The 18,051-nt window shown below is 46.2% G+C and overlaps 1 long non-coding RNA gene across 1 annotated transcript in view; it reads right to left on the bottom strand.

The window, feature by feature from the left end:
- Nucleotides 1–14,151, bottom strand: part of LOC141173212 (uncharacterized) — a 28,130-nt gene extending 13,979 nt beyond the window's left edge. Inside the window, exon 1 of the long non-coding RNA XR_012252612.1 lies at nt 14,054–14,151. This is a non-coding gene — a long non-coding RNA (uncharacterized lncRNA). The remainder of the gene's footprint in view (nt 1–14,053) is intronic.
- Nucleotides 14,152–18,051: the final 3,900 nt, after the last annotated feature.

Here is an 18,051-nt window from a genome sequence, read left to right as displayed (position 1 = left end):
GGTGGAAGGTGGAGATGTGTGAATGTTTATGGGGGCCTCTTGTGGAGGATTCCATCAATACACTCTTCTAGGATCTGTGATACCAAGCACAGCGGGGCGTCACAGATGCTATTGACGACGAGGTTAGGTTGCGCCTTCCTGGACAGAGACGGAGTACTGGAAGCACGTCAACAACTGCATCCTCAACCACAACTCTGCCTCTGACCACAAGTCGTACTGGCTCTTCAGGTCGCATGGTCTCTATGCCTTGCATAGCCTGGGCATTTATTCAGAATGATAAGGATGACCCAACTCATGTTATCTGTAATATTTGTCACCAAAAGCTAAGTAGAGGCCAAAAAATCCATAGTTTGAGTACTTCATGCATGTACTGTCACATGTATATGAAGCATAAGTTGCAGTGGGAAGCTCACTGTGCTACAATGCGGCCTAGCAGGCTGGGCCAACCACCGTCTGCCCCATCTTCTGCATCCGCAGCCTCTTCATCCTCTGTGACTGGGGGGACAGTAGTCACACATGTTTTTGGACGCAGACCTGCCACCTCTTTACCTGCAATAGCCAGTGTGATTGGCAGGTCGTCAGTTCATTGGGAAGTGGAAACACCTGCTGGTGTTGAGCGCTCTCTGACATCGAGAGCACCACCTTTGGATCAAGGCAACCTAACATGTCCGCCTGCATCTTCCTCACAGACCGGCAGTTTGCCGGGGACACCCTACTCAACCCCGTCTAAGCACAACAGCCAGCCCTCGGTCCCTCAGATGTGGAAAAGTAAAAGATCATTTCCTCCTAGCCATGAGAAAGCTAAGAGGTTGAATTTCACCATCTGCAAGCTCTTGGCTACAGAAATGCTGCCTTTCCGCCTGGAGGACACAGTGGATTTTCGAGACCTTTTGTCCTTCGCAGTGCCCCAGTACCAGATGCCCAGTCGGCACTACTTCTCAAAGAAAGGTGTGCCTGCGCTCCACCAGCATGTCACACGCAACATCACCGCTTCTTTGAGAAACTCTGTGTGTGACAGGGTGCATTTCACCACAGACACTTGGACGAGTAGGCATGGACAGGGGCGTTACATGTTGTCGACTGGGCACTGGGTAGCTATGGTGACAGCAGGACAAGGGGCTGCTGTCCAAGTCTTACCGTCCCCACGAGTTGTGCGTCAATCCTCTTTATCTCGAAGTTCCTCCACTGCTTCTGCCTCCTTAACCTCCTCTCGGTCCTCCACCTGCACCCAAAGCCTGTCTGATAATGCCACCTGCTTTCTAACTGCGCAGAAGGAATCCTGCACATCTCCTTACTATGCTGGCAGCAGGGCTCAAGGCATCAGTGTTTACTTTGAAATGTCTGGGAAATGTGAGTCACACAGCTGAGGAGTTGTGGTCAGCTCTGGAGACCCAGTTTCATGAATGGTTGTCTCCACTGGACCTGCAACCAGGGAAGGCCGTGTGCGACAATGCTGCAAACCTGGGTGCGGCCCTTCGCCAGGGAAATGTCACACACGTGCCTTGTATGGCTCACGTGTTGAACCTGGTTGTCCATAAATTGTTAGCCCACTATCCCGGACTAGATGGCCTTCTGCAGAGGGCACGGTCGCTGTGTGCTCACTTCCGCCGTTCGCATCCCGCAGCTCAGTGACTTACATCTCTACAGAAGTCGTTGGGCCTGCCAGTTCGCCGGCTGAAATGTGATGTGCCGACACGGTGGATTTCAACTCTGACCATGTTGCAGCGACTGTGGCAGCACCGACAAGCCCTGGTGCAATACGTTCTGACGTATAGCCTGGGCCAACGAGATCCAGAGGTGGGGCAAATCACGCTGCAGGAGTTGTCTCAGATCAGGGACCTATGAAGTTGACGCGCCCCCTGGGCCGTGGGGTACCCTGAGCCGGGCCGGTAGACGCTGGGGGTTGTAGTCACTGTGGCGGTGACCCGGTCCGTGATCCAGGGCGGTCAATCCAAGGGTAATTTGTATATATGGGTTTTATAATGTCCGACTACGCCACCTCTGGAGTGGGGCAAAAGGGGCCGCCGCTGCGGAACAGTCCTCTGAAGCTGGTGGATTTGCAGCAATGGTATTATTACTCACCACAGGAAGAGTGTAGCTTCAGGGCAGTGTGGGTGGATGATGGTGGTTGTAGTGCAGGGAGTAAGTAATGAACACAGAGTCCGTGTGATGCAGTCCCAAGATCTTTACTCACAGTTGTTGCAGTCCAGATTACAGGTACCAGAGCAATCTCACCCGTCGTGCTGTGCATACTCAGTGAGGGGCTCAGTCCACCCCCAGATAGCTCCGGAGATCTTAGCAGGACCCCCTTCTGTGTGTCCTTTCTCTGGCCTTCTCCCTGCACCTCACACCCAGTGACACATCTATCCGGTATCCTCGGACCTTGGCAGGCGACTTGTGTTCCGTCCCCTGGGTCCTATGTGGCTACCTTCTTAGTGAGACTGATGTGGACTTCTACCTGCAGTACATGAAATGCTGCAGCCTCTGGTTTCTAGTTGAGCCTTGCTGTTTCTCCACTAGTTGAGGGACCGGTTCCCCTTATCTGGCCTGACCCTTCTACCTCCTGGTAGCAGCAGGAGTACGGGTGGCCTTCTGCAAGGCCCGTAGCCCTGGGGTCCCTTCGGTTCCTGGAGCCTTCCTGCTCCCACTCCTCTCTTCTCTCCTTCAGTCCTGGGCCTCCCAGGCTAGGCCCGACTCTGGAACAGAGCTCATGCCGAGCCTCTGCTCCTGTCACTTTTCCTCCTCTGACTGGCTTGCTCTTTCTAAGATGGCTTCCTATTTATACTCTCCCTGTCATGTGCTCCGCTAAGCTGCTCCCCTAAGCTCCCACTATATAGGACCCTCCCACCAGCTAGGGACCTGGAACTGTGCTCTCCCTTAGGAGCAATCTCGCCCTACCCCCACTGCACGTATGTGTTGGATGCAGGTGTTAGGGTCCCGAGCCATATGCCTTCCTTACCTGAGGGTGAGATACCACACCTCTGGGTGAGATGCAGTAACTCTGTGGCGACTGAACCCTCAGGGGCGCCATGCACCCTTCTGCACAGTTTTGAAATGGCAACGAAGATGTTTAATGCTGACGACGATGCCATTATCAGCATGACTATTCCGGTGATTTACATGCTGGAGCACGCATTAAACAGAATTCAGAGTTAGGTGGTGGGACAAGAGGAGGTGGAGGAAGTAGAGGAGGAGTTGTATGCGGAAGGGATAACATCTCCAAGGTCCATACGGTTGGCAGCACCAAGGCGGCAGGCATGGGAGGGTGGGGGAGAGGGATTAACCAGGGCGCATGGTAGCAGCCAAACTGTTGAGGAAGGTGCAGGAGCCGAGGAAGAAGTGGAGGACGAACTGGCGATGGGCATGGAAGACTCATCAGATGAGGGAGACCTTGATCACATTTCTGTTGTGCTAGGTTGGGGGGAGAGGGCAGAGGAAGGAAGCATGATTCTTACCTCGCTACCAACACAACAAGGACTTGGTCCTCCTGGATGCGCAAGACACATGAGTGCCTTCTTGCTGCACTACCTGCAACATGACCCTCAGATTGTCAGAATTCGAAGTAATCCCGACTACTGGGTTGCCACACTCTTAGATCCCCGGTACAAAAGTAAATTTGCCAAAATAATTTCTGCCATAAAAAGGGATTGACGCATGCAGGAGTATCTGCAGACGCTGTTGCAGAATCTTACAAGTGCTTTTCCACAAAACACCAGTGGTGCACGTAGTGAATCTCACAGTTCTAACTTGCCAACCGTGGGACTGTCGAGTCTTCATCCCTCAAACCGTAACAGTAACACAGTATCTGCTGGTAACAGCAATTTTGTGGAATCGTTTCACCACTTTTTTAGACCATCCTTTGCAAGGCCACAGGAGACAAGAAGTCTGACACATAGTCAATGCCTAGAGAGGATGGTGCAGGAGTATCTCCAAGTGAACATCGAAGCCATGACTGTGTCACTGGACCCTTGCTCATTTTGGTATTCCAATCTGGAAAAATGGCCGGAGCTCGCCACTCACGCCTTGGAGATCTTGTTATGCCCTGCAGCCAGTGTTCTCTCTGAACGTGTGTTCAGCGCTGCTGGTGGTGTGCTGACAGATAGGCGCACGCATCTGTCCACTGAGAATGTAGACAGACTCACGTTCATAAAGATGAACAAATCATGGATTCGCAAGGACTTTTCTATCCCTGTGTTATGCTTGGGAGACTAAAACCTTGAGGATTTGGTAAAATCACCTCACCAACCGTTTTAAGCAACTGTGGGGCAATTGATGCCACTTAACCCTAGAATGCATGACCATAAAAATCTACACTTTCATATAACTGGGGCCATTTATGCCCGTGTGCAAATAACATGGAATAACTTAAACTCAAATGACAAACAACTATATACATGAAGAATACCTAGAGTTTCAAAATTCTCACTAAAGTAATCTTGCAGAAAATAGAAAACAATTAACAGGGCGGGCCTGCGATTCCCCAGGTATGCGTTCTAGGGTTAAGTGGTGTCTGTGCCACAATTTTGGGAAAAAATGGAGACTCTTTTTGGAGTCCCCTTGCTGTGTCTTACGTGACGTTGGCATCGTCAATTCCAGGTGGGTTGGGTCGCCCCCCCACTTTTAACTGTAAGAAACTTCATACACTATGGCTTGGGGTAACACAGATGGTTGAGTCTGAAGAGCTGTTTACTCAGAGGTCTGCTCCAAATCTTCAGTGTCTGCTAGTCAGCGTAGAATTTTTAACTGCATCTAGCCTAGGCAATACTTTGGGCGTAGTAGCCCAGCTGCGAAGCAAGCTGCACCGCCTGTGTATCTAATGAGAATTTTTAAATGCATCTAGCCTAGGCAGACTGTGGCGACCCCCAACCAAACCCAGACGCTCAGCCCCCCTACCGCCCCCCTTTCCTTGACAATACAATAATGTAACTCTTACAATTGGATGGGTGAGTCACAGCTTTATTAACTCTTTATACTCATTCCATTAGAAAGGCATTTTATTTATAAAATATTTCAGCTTGTTGCAGCATGCCCTGGGTCTCCACTCCGGCAAGTTGGCCAACAAGTGTAACTCTCCAACATGTCCTTTCTATTTCCAGGCCACGGAGGAACCTGCGTACTCGTATGCAGGACTCTGACCCCCACTTATCACTCTTAACGCTTGTTCCACTCTGTCCTAGAGTCCTGACAGGAATATGTCCAGTACAATATCCATTAAGTGAACAACGTCGGGCCGTATGAGGCCTGCTTTATCTCCTTCCAGTTGTCGGTGTCGTATCACTACACCGCCTCTGTCTCTTCTAAATTTTGCCATCCGAATATTTATAACCCGCCTTGTCTGTTCGATGGCCGTGATGTCTCGCGCACCTTGCCATACCGCTGTCGGCACAATCTCTGACCATACTATAGCTAGTTTTGTGAAAAATTCTCTGAAGAGCTCAGTGTCTTGTTTCATTATTGCCATTAGTTATGCGCTGTTGTGATGACCTAGGTTGTTTCCCCCGGCCTGTATAACTAAGATGACCAGACATCTTGCCTGTCTCCCTACCTTGATTACCTCCATTAGTACCTGTGGCCATAGCAGGCCTCTAATACCTCTCTAGTTGAAATATGTGTTATGAAACTCTAATTTCCTCCCGCCTGGGCAGACTTTCGCCCTTTTTTCTGCCCAATACATATACGATTGGCCTATCACCCACACTGTTGGCTTAGCGTCACCTGTAAAAGAAACAAACCACGTTAGGATAACAAGTCCGGTCTTATGTATCTTGCCAAACACGTGGATCGCCATCTCCCTATCCTCTGAACTTCCATTTCTGACAGTCCTGCTCTTGCTGCTTCCGTGGCCGCGCCTATGCGGAATGAGTGTGTCCCGTAATCTTTGGGGTGGTTCCCTGCCGATGTTATGCATTTATTAAATATAGCTTGTAACTGGTATCTTGATAATGGCATTCCATCAATGTGTGATAGGAAGAAATTACTTTGTGATCTGATGGTTAGATATGTTTTTACAATTGTTACCCCACTCAGTGTACCGTTTGTGGGTTGTAGAAGTACCCAAGTGCCCCTGCCCGCTGGAACCGTTTTCGAATTGTGTATGCGTAGACGTATTGCATTATTGGCTATGACTACGTCCTGGTGTAATAAGCCTCCACTGGTGGTAATTTTGGATTGAGGGACTAATTCGCTTATGCATAGCGCCCCGAAGAAGGCGATCACAAATGCAGTAGACAGTAGTGTTGCTTCAAATTGTGAGTGTCATGTTAATGGTGTTAGGGATATGATGTGAGAAATCAGTTCTAGTGATACGGGACGGGACGTCTACACTCCTGACTTGGCTGACCCCTTTTCCACCCTTTTATGGATTGTCTGATGATGAATCTTTGTCACATCTCCCCAATTCAGTAGTTGGAAGTGAAATGCTACTCCGGTCAGACACCGCTGCGCTGACGCCCCTGATATGCCCCTCATAATTAGCTGGTGGAGAAATTCTATGGTGACTTGTGATCTGGCTTGTTCACATTGGTCAACCCGTCTGCCTGCTACTAGTCGTGTCCACTCTTCCTATGCCTTACCGTATGCTTGCCACGTCGACGGGGCAACCGACGCTCTGATTATTGGCATCAACTATTCGCCACTAGATCCCATAGGGAAGGTTGGGCAACTGTTGCCCGATGGGTGGTCGTTGTGGAAGAGCTCTGTGAAAATCTGCCAATTGAATTGTTATAAAGCAGCAGCTTTAGACCCCTCAGCATAGTGGCTAGCGCGGACCTATACATTGTGTTTTAGGCACAGGAATGCTAGCCTGGGTAGTAGGCCTAGCATTGGGAGAGACGATGATGCCATCTTATTAATGCAGTGCGCTGGGCTGGTGTTTTTTGTTATGAAGCGTATATTTTTGTAAGCCAGGCGCGTGCCCCATATTTCTATTGCTACCACTATTGGGAAGAAAATTTATTTTCAGGGCTAGATGCAGCTAAAAATTATTATTAATTTAAAAGCTGGTGGAGCTTGGTATAGATGGCCTAATACAATGAGTGCCACACACTGCTAGAAGGCCAAATATTTTTTCAGCTAGATGCAGATAAAAATTATTTTTAATTTTCAACCCGATGGAGGTCAGTATAGATGGACTAATAGAGAAAGTCCCACACACTGCTAGAAGGCCAAATATTTTTTCAGAGCTAGATGCAGACAAAAATTATTTTGAATTTGCAACCTGATGGAGGTCAGTATAGATGGACTAATAGAGAAAGTCCCACACACTGCTAGAAGGCCAAATATTTTTTTAGAGCTAGATGCAGATAAAAATTATCTTCCATTTGCAACCTGATGGAGGTCAGTATAGACGGACTAATAGAGAAAGTCCCACACACTGCTAGAAGGCCAAATATTTTTTCAGAGCTAGATGCAGATAAAAATTATTTTTAATTTTTAACCTGATGGAGGTCAGTATAGATGGACTAATAGAGAAAGTCCCACACACTGCTAGAAGGCCAAATATTTTTAGATGCAGACAAAAAATTATTTTGAAGTTGCAACCTGATGGAGGTCAGTATAGATGGACTAATAGAGAAAGTCCCACACACTGCTAGAAGGCCAAGTATTTTTTCAGAGGTAGATGCAGAAAAAAATTATATTCAGTTTGCAACCTGATGGAGGTCAGTATAGATGGACTAATAGAATGATGCTATGCCCAAAAGGTTTTACTTCACTAGGTGCAGTAAAAAAATTGGTATTCTATACACAGGTGGTGTATCTTGCAACACAGATAGGCTACTCCACTGACTAACACACTCTGCAATAGGCCAAAAAGGATTAGCTTTGCTAGATTCAGCCAAATGCTGTGAAAAAAACTAGCACAGCACTGGCACAGACCTGCCTGGCAAAAAGTGATAGGAACTGATGTAATCTAGTCCTGAAAAGGACTGCAATTACAATTAGTCTTTACTCCCAACCTATCTATTTAAGAGCACAGACCTGCTTGATAAAAGTCATAGGAAATGATGTAACATAGTCCTTAAAAGGACTGCAATCACAACTATTCCCTACTCCCAAGCTATCTGTAGATTTGTGCGAAAATTGGCTTGAAATTAACAAGGTATAGCGCACACAGCAACAGCGGTGCCGTCTAACACGCAGCTGCAGCAGTGAGAAAATGGTGGCGACAGGGAAAATGGCTGGGTCTTATAGGGCCAGGACATGTGACATACACTGCCAATGACACATGCCCTTGCTTGTGTGAAAAAAAGCACTTCGCTCCGTGTGTGCGCTGCTGATAGGCTGACAGATTGCACCTCCCCACTGTAAATGCGGGAAAGAGAAAAAAAAATGGAGATCTTCATTATTCCTGCAGAGATCCATCCCCTTCCCCTCCCCCCGCCCCGCTGTACACTCAAACTGCGTATTAACATTAATTTTCATCATTACTGAGAAAAAATCCAGTTATGATTTTGGTGCACGAACAGTTATCGAACATAACCTCGAACAGCCGAATTTTTCTCAAATCATTCGTGTTTGCCGAACGGCTCGAACACCGCCCAAAACAGCTCGAATTTGAGATTGGCGAACAGTTCGAGTAAAACAACGCTCATCTCTAATAAACACAGTTGTGGCCATAAATATTGGAATAGTTCATAGATAAGGAGTGTAAAAGTTTTATTATCCTGTGATTGAGGTCTGGTCTAGGGTTGTGATGACCCCCCAGGTCTGATGAGCACATTCCTTCGTTGATGTAGAATGACATAAATTCATGCGACACATTCATTCCTGCTCTGAAGGTGTCAAAGGTCGTCATGAGTTTAAATTCCGAAAGTTTTCTGTCTCTCTGAGATTTGGAGTTATCTTTTAATTCCAGTAATTTCATATCCGTGATGCTGTGAGCAAGGATACATAAATGATTGGCCACAGGTAGATCTATTCTTTTTTCTTTAATTGTGTGGCGATGAGAATTCATCCTTGTTTTAAGTTTTTGCCCTTTCTCCCCTACACACAGACCCCCAGCTGGACATTTGGTACATATAATTAAGTACACCACATTAGATGTGATACAGCTGAAAGTACCTGTAATCTTGTAGTCCTGATGTAATATGATGAGTCCTGCAGTGATATGGAAAATTATGTCAGGAGACTGCACCTGAGGGAATATTTCAATGATACAGAAGATTCAGAACCCACCCGAACTGAAGGAAAAGGGATCTTGACAACCAAGAAAAGTTCAGACTGGACACCTCCAGCTGGACTCAACCCTCATTTGGATACATATATAGACCCCCTTCAGACATGTGATAAAATCCACCTTCATGGAAACAAACAGGAGACAAGCATCCAACATCAATGCCCAGTATAGAAATGCCATACAATCTTTGAAAACCAATAAAGAAATCATCATTAAACCTGCGGACAAGGGTGGTGCAATAGTGATGATGAACACATCAGACTACCTGAAGGAATCAAACAGACAACTGATGTACAGACGCTACTACAAAAAACTGGAGTCTAACCCTACACAGGACTAAACAAGTTGGTATCTTGTCTGCCTGACAAATCCATAAAAGCAGATGACCTGATACCAGAGGGTTCAAGAATAGGGACATTCTATATGCTTCCAAAAATCCACAAATCTTGAAATCCAGGAAGACCAATTATTTCATGCGTAGGCACCCTTACTGAGCAAATTTCTGCATGGGTAGAGGGTGTTCTTAAACCCCTGGTAAATAACACACCCAGCTACATTCAGGACATGACGGACCTACTGAATAAGCGAGCAGCAATAGGTCCTCTACCAGAAGGAATCATCCTGGCTAAAATGGATGTGGAATCTTTGTACTCTAATATCCCACACCAGGATGGATTAAACGCCTGCAAAGTCTTCATGGAAAATACAGGAACTGATGCTGATTGTGTGGTGAAACTTACAAAATTCATCCTCATCCACAATTACTTTGAATTTGATAACAACATATATCTACAGGAGACTGGTACAGCAATGGGAAGTAAAATGGCACCACAGTATGCAAATCATTTCATGGCCAAGCTTGAAAGTGACCTTTTGTCTTCATGTTCCATTAGGCCTTTGGTCTACTATCGTTACATTGACAATATTTTAATCATCTGGATGGAGTCTGAGCAACAGCTGAAGACGTTCCATGAACACTTTAATCGATTTCATCCCACCATCAACCTAACACTCAACAACTCCTGTACTGAAATTAACTTTTTGGACACCATCATTAAACTGCGGAACAATAGAGACTGTAATGCACACGCCCGGACTGACTGGTGTGTGCGTGTTTATGTAGTGATTCCACTGTGCCATGAACCGGAGAGTGCCTGGAGGGGCGTAACTAAGTATCTGCCCGATCCGACCAAGGTCGCACGACGGCATACAACGCCAGTGCACCAGGGAGGAACCGAGCAGAGGAACCAGGGTCTACTCCAGGTCAGACTCCGGACACGACTGTTGACCCACACCGGGGAATACTGGAACAGGCAGACTAGAGCGCAGGCTGGGTAGGGTCCAGTACAGACTGGGAGACAAATTCGAAACCGCAGACGCGGCGGACAGAGCTGAGCAAAGCGAAAACCGCAGACGCGGCGGACAGAGCTGAGCAAAGCGAAAACCGCAGACGCGGCGGACAGAGCTGAGCAAAGCGAAAACCGCAGACGCGGCGGACAGAGCTGAGCAAAGCGAAAACCGCAGACGCGGCGAACAGAGCTGAGCAAAGCGAAAACCGCAGACGCGGCGGACAGAGCTGAGCAAAGCGAAAACCGCAGACGCGGCGGACAGAGCTGAGCAAAGCGAAAACCGCAGACGCGGCGGACAGAGCTGAGCAAAGCGAAAACCGCAGACGCGGCGGACAGAGCTGAGCAAAGCGAAAACCGCAGACGCGGCGGACAGAGCTGAGCAAAGCGAAAACCGCAGACGCGGCGGACAGAGCTGAGCAAAGCGAAAACCGCAGACGCGGCGGACAGAGCTGAGCAAAGCGAAAACCGCAGACGCGGCTGACAGAGCTGAGCAAAGCGAAAACCGCAGGCGCGGCGGACAGAGCTGAGCAAAGGAAAACCGCAGACGCGGCGGACAGAGCTGAGCAAAGCGAAAACCGCAGACGCGGCTGACAGAGCTGAGCAAAGCGAAAACCGCAGACGCGGCGGACAGAGCTGAGCAAAGCGAAAACCGCAGACGCGGCGGAGAGAGCTGAGCAAAGCGAGAACCGCAGACGCGGCGGACAGAGCTGAGCAAAGCGAAAACCGCAGACGCGGCGGACAGAGCTGAGCAAAGCGAAAACCGCAGACGCGGCGGACAGAGCTGAGCAAAGCGAAAACCGCAGACGCGGCGGACAGAGCTGAGCAAAACGAAAACCGCAGACGCGGCGGACAGAGCTGAGCAAAGCGAAAACCGCAGACGGGGTGGGAACAGGGCTCTGTTCACACGGAACAGACTAGAAGGGAAAGGCAGAACCAGATACCCACAGGGTACTTGCAGAGAAGTAGCGAGTGGACCACAAACTCACAAACGAAAGTACAGTGACAACGAGCAGGAGTTAGGTACGAGTTCAGACTCTGCAGAAAAAGGAATGGAACGGACATAGAGAAAAAACAGGTAAAAGATAGGAGAGAGTTCAGACTGGAACTGAGTGTACGGAGGAGACCGACACTGCAGCGGGATACAGGAGCGGGTCTGGGAATACGGTCCCCAGAGAGGCAGGACGAACAGGCAAGGAGCGTGTTCAGACTGGCCTGGAAATACAGCCTCCAGGAAGGCGGAACGAACAGGCAAGGAACGAGTACAGACTGCAGGTTAAGGTACACAGATAGGACACAGTACAGACATGGGAACAGATACTGCAAGACAGGTAACATAGACAGGACCTGGCATGTCAGAGACAAAAGCCAACTGACAGGGCAAGATGCTCAGGCATCAGTTAATTGGGGCAGCTGGTTTAAATACCAGGTGACAGACAGCAATAGGCTGAGGACGCACAAGGGATGTGCCTGCAGCAGGTACAAAAAGCAGGAAGTGATCGGGCGCCGCCCTTAAGCAGCAGACACAGAAGCAAACAGACAGCATGGAGGGAAGCCAGAGAGACACCCTGGACTGGAGATAAAGTGCGCACTCTTGCACAGTGGGAGATGGACCACTATGCAATGACGCCGCCAGGTATGTTACAGAGACATCCCTTTACCGGAAGCCAATCAACCGTCCAACATCCAAAACACATAAAAACTCTATTGTCTACAGCCAAGCCGTCAGATACAATCGGATATGTTCCAACCCTATGGAGAGAGACAAATACCTTTTTGAATCAGGGCTACCATCCAAGAACAATTGAGAACCAGATTACAAGTGCCACCAGAATATCAAGGAATCACCTCCTACAGTACAAAAAAAAGAAGAAAGCAACCGGATGCCTCTAGTCGTAATCTACAATCCAAATCTGGAGGTGCTAAAAGGAACTACAAGGAAACTACAACCATTACTACAAAAAGTAACCCTTCCAGACCCTCCACTGCTGTGTTTTAGGCAGCCCCCAAATTTAAGAAGCACCATTGTCAGAAGCTCACTGTCATCTCCACCAGCTCCAGGAACCTTTCCCTGCAACCAGAAAAAATGTAAGACCTGTCCATTTATAATGACCACAGACAACATAAAGATCACCATTGACACCTTCAGAGCAGGAATGAATGTGTCGCATGGATTTATGTCATTCTACATCAATGAAGGAATGTGCTCATCAGACCTGGGGGGTCATCACAACCCTGGACCAGACCTCAATCACAGGATAATAAAACTTTTACACTCCTTATCTATGAACTATTCCAATATTTATGGCCACAACTGTGTTTATCTCTCTCCAATAGAAATAGCTCTGCTTTACATCACTTGTCTCATCTATTACATTATTTCTATGTCTTGCTGTGTATATGCAAATTGTCTAGAAATCTACTGCCACACACCGGAAGTAGCAATCCTAGAAGTCAATAGTGACCCTTTAACAAGCCTTATCACATGACTTAGGAGAAAAAAAAACAAAACCAGAAACTCAATTTGCAGACACTGTGTTTCGAGGTACTGCCCCTCATCAGTGCAAAGTGTGAGTTCTGGTTTGGCTGGATGAGAGGCGTCAGACCGGTATCCTATGCCTGATGAAGAAATCTGAGTAGTTTCGAAAGCTTGCAATTTGTTACCATCTTTTCAGTTAGCCATTAAAAGGTATCAACCACTGAGGACTCTCAAATCTAAACGGTTGAAAAAGTTTATATTTATAAATAATCAATCTACAAAGAGATAGTCTCTATGAAGGAATACTGAGGGTAGATATAGATAGCAGCAAATTGTACCAAGTACCCATAAAGTGCTAATCATAGTGCAAGATTGTTAATTCATATATAGGTATGCAAATAGTCAGGGCGATATCATGAAATGCAACTTGTAACACAATTGCAGTATCCCATGTGTACATATATCCTTCAAAAAAATCAATGGGTTATCAAAAAAAATGGTGTGTGTGTGTATATATACAGTACAAGCTCATCAAGAGAATGCCAAGAGTGTGCAAAGCAGTCATCAAAGCAAAAGGTGGCTACTTTGAAGAACCTAGAATATAAGACATATTTTCAGTTGTTTCACACTTTTTTGTTAAGTATATAATTCCACATGTGTTAATTCATGGTTTTGATGCCTTCAGTGTGAATGTACAATTTTCATAGTCATGAAAATACAGAAAAATCTTTAAAGAGAAGGTGTGTCCAAACTTTTGGTCTGTACTGTATGTATATATATATATATATATATATATATATATATATATATATATATATATATCCCATGGACAGAATTCCCCCTTGTGTAATCATAAGCTGTATTACTTCCATTTGCAAGCTAAGCAGCCAAGGCTGTATGCAAACATATTAATAGACAAAGTTCAAGGCATATAGAGCAGAATGGTTACCACTATTCCCTCCTTTGATGCTCGTTTTGCCCAAATGGCTTCTTTGGAAATGGTATATGCTGGTAGATAGTGTCTTCTATTTATCTAAGCTGACGACCAATTACCTGTCTTTTGCTAATTCTCAACTGCTGTGTCTTATGTTCCGGTAGCTGTATCGTGCTGCTAGCCCGACCCATCAGCTAACACGTGGAGTATCCGGTTCACGCGTCACACGCTATCCAGGTCACCGCCAAACCCCCAACACTTCCCGGATGGGTTGCGTCACCAGGGGGGGGTGTGGCTGAAATAACATGTTGGAGACACGCTACTCTGGACACTGTGCCACTGTGAGGAAAGTCTGAGCGCACAGATAACCCAATACAAACTAGATAGCACCATCTAGTGGTTAAAAGATAGTACTGTTACAATAAATGGTTTCCAATACAAATCGTAAATAAAACAATAAATAGATTTATTTAACCTTGCTGTTCTGTTCGGTCAAAAATGACAGAATTTGAAATTTGATATTTTTTAAAATATTCATTATGCGGTTCTGAAACTTGTGGTTAATTGACTTTTCCTCATTTTAGGGGTTCTTCCTAAGGGTATTTTTTTGTTTGTTTACTTTTGCTCCATGTGTTTTTTGTACACTTGTACTGTTCGGCCAAAAAATGACCGATAGCCTTTTATACTGCTTGTAATCTCCTGAAATTTTTGAGTAAAATAAAGGAGTTATAATCTCATTTTGGACTATGTATTGCATGAGAACTTGCAGCCTTCTGCTCAAGAAGGTCTTCTTCAAATGTCATAAAAGATATGTGGCGCCCCTGCGTGTCCAGTCACCACAGAGCTACTGCATCTCAGCCAGAGGTGTGGTACCCCACTCTCTGGTAAGGAGGGAGCACTACCCGGAACCCACACACCCACATCCAACACCACATCACTCTAGTACCGAAGGGCGAGATTGCTCCTGAGGGAGAGCACAGTCCCAGTCCCTGTCTGGAGGAGGGAACTAGGTAGAGGAGGTGGGCGGAGGAAGTAGTTTAGGGGAGCACACAAGGAAGGACTGAAGGTAGAGGGGACCATGTAGAGTGACAGTGATGTGGGTCACATGACAGACAGTATAAAAAGACAGGTAAAAACATCTAGAAGCGCCCAGTGAGTGAGGACCATTGAGGAGTAGGGTCCAGACAGAGTGAGGGCCCAGTCAGAGGGGTCAAGTAGGAGAGAGAACGAGAGGAGTGAAGGAGTCAGAGAAGGGCTCTAGAGACAGAGAAGGGATACAAGGGGCACGGGAAGTGCGGAGTCCACCCATACACCCGAATTCACGCCGACCGTAGTCGGGAGAAGGGATCGGGTCGCAGTAGGGGACCGGCCCCAGACTAGTGGAGGACTGCAAGAATCAACTAGCAAACCGGAGGCTGCGATATCTCTAAGTGCGGTAGCAAAAGCCACACACATTTGCTGAAAAGGTGGCCATATAGGACCAAGGGGACAGAGAGGACGTCACCCGACAAGGCCCGAACAGTGAGTAACAACTTGAAGACTGCACCCAGCTGTGTCCTTGACTTAATTGCTGCGTCACCTGCTTTGCACTACACCAACAACAAAGCTAACTCTTTAACTGCCCTGGGGCCTAGCTCTACCCGTGGAGAGCTGAACTATCTCTGCTGCATCACCAACGGCCCCAGTGGATCTGAACAGCAGCAGCAGAAACCTATAGCCACATACCACGGGTGGCGTCACAAGACTTTATCCCCAAAACTTTATTCCCCTCTGTTATTGACCGCCCGGGGCCACGGACCGGGTCACGCCGGGTGACTATCCTAAAAGAACTGACCGGCCCTGCGCCGAGTTTTCCACGGCCCCAGGTGGAGATACTCCAGGTCCTACTAGGAACGCTATATCAAGAATTGATGACATACAATCTGCATTCAAATTGTTCATAAATATAACCGTACAAAACATCATAATACAAATGACAAACATTGAGGGACAAGTTTATGGCGAGAAATGGAAGAATTTCGATTTGACAGCTCTAAATGCTTTCATAGGTTTACTACTGTTAGCAGGAGTGTACAGATCATATGGTGAATCAACCAAAAGTTTTTATGGAATTCCCAAACTGGTCGCCACATATTTAGGGCCACAATGTCTCTAGAAAGATTTCATGAGATTTCAAGAGTCCTTCGGTTTGATAATAAAACCAATCGAATTAAAAGAAGAGCCACAGACAAACTTGCACTTATTAGAGATTTGTGGAATAAATGGGTAGAGATTCTACCAACATTAAATAATACTGGTGAAAATGTGACTGTAAATGAACAACTAGTGTCATTCAGAGGTAGATGCCCGTTCAGGCAGTTTATTCCAAGTAAGCCTGCTAAGTACAGCATCAAAATATGGACTCTGTGCGACAGCAAAAGTACATACGCTGTAAACGCTCAGTTATACATAGGACAAAACACTTAAGAGCTGAAAAAAATCAAGGTATGCGAGTAGTTTTGGATTTGACACACGGACTCAAAGGACAAATTGTTACATGCGACAATTTTTTCACATTATACCAACTGGGGCAGATGTTGCTGAAAAGAAAAATGACCATGCTGGGTACTGTTAGAAAAAATAAGCCAGAACAGCTGCAAGGTATCCTCAGTAAGAGAGACTTTTATAGTTCTAGGTTTTACAGTGGGTACGGAAAGTATTCAGACCCCTTTAAATTTTTCCAAATCAAGTCCTATCAGTTTAATTAAACACAGCTGGATTCCAATGAAGAAGTAGAACCATCTCAAGGAGGATCACAAGGAAATGGACAGCATGTGACTTAAATATGAGTGTCTGAGCAAAGGGTCTGAATACTTATGACCATGTGATATTTCAGCTTTTCTTTTTTAATAAATTTGCAAAAATTTTTACTTTTCTGTTTTTTTCAGTCAAGATTGGGTGCAGAGTGTACTTCGATGAGAAAAAAAATGAACGTTTTAGAATTTACCAAATGGCAGCAATGAAATAAAGAGTGAAAAATTTAAAGGGGTCTGAATACTTTCCGTACTCACTGTATTTTACTAAGGATACAACAGCAGTTTCTTACGTTCTCAAAAAACACAAACAGGCAATCTGATGAGCACAATGCACCATGATAGTGCAATCAGTAATTGAGACGACAGAAAGCCGGACATGATTTTACATTACAATGCCACAAAAGGGGCAGTTGATACTCTTGATCAACTCATAGGCACTTACACCTGTAAACAAAACAAATCTGTGGCCAAATGGTTGTTTTTTACAACATTCCTGATGTGTCGGCATACAATGCATTCGTGTTATGAGGTTAAATACACCCAAATTGGAACAAAAATAAACTATATAAAAGAAGAATTTTTATAGAGGAGTTGGGAAAATCACTGGATAGCCCATATATCAAAGAAATAAAAGTAACACCCAACCAACAGCTTCCACCGGCACTGCTACGATACCCACGGCCTCCACCAGCAACGCAACCAGCCTAAACCGGAAACAACATAAAGTAATCACAAAACAAATGTGATGTTGCAGTTGTGGAAAGGACTTATGGAAACACATGTAAATTATACTTGTGACGAATGCAAACAGTAAATTTAGCACCATGAACCTTATTTACCATTTTATATAGAAAAAAATGAACTTTTTTTATTATTTGTTTGGTTTTTTTATATATTTACATACAGTTTGATGTTATTAGTAGTGTTGAGCAAGCATGCTCGACACTGCTCGGTACTCGCCTGAGCATAACGCTACTCGGGATGTTCGGCGAGCACCGAGCATTTCCGGGTTACTCGGGTGGGAGCTTGGGTCTCCGCCCTGCATGTTTGGCGCTCTTTACAGAGCCAATGAACATGCAGGGATTTCCAGCCAGTCACTGTAATGCCGCAGCCATGTTGTTCGTGGGCATTACAGTGATTGGCTGGCCGCACAGCGTCACCTCGAGTATTTAAAACCAGGCGCCGCAATCTTGGACACAGTCGCTCCAGATCAGACAGTGTAGGGACAGCGCTGCTGATTTAGGGAGAGATATATCCTGCAAATTAGTTAGTGTAGGGTCTGTAAAGGCTGCCAGATCAAACAAACAGTCCTTCTCAGGACT

The sequence above is a fragment of the Phyllobates terribilis genome, unplaced genomic scaffold, assembly GCF_046119375.1.
Source record: "Phyllobates terribilis strain yellow unplaced genomic scaffold, ASM4611937v1 Scaffold_12__6_contigs__length_324123572, whole genome shotgun sequence".
Lineage (NCBI taxonomy): Eukaryota > Metazoa > Chordata > Amphibia > Anura > Dendrobatidae > Phyllobates > Phyllobates terribilis.
This window is presented reverse-complemented; position numbering and strand designations above follow the sequence as displayed.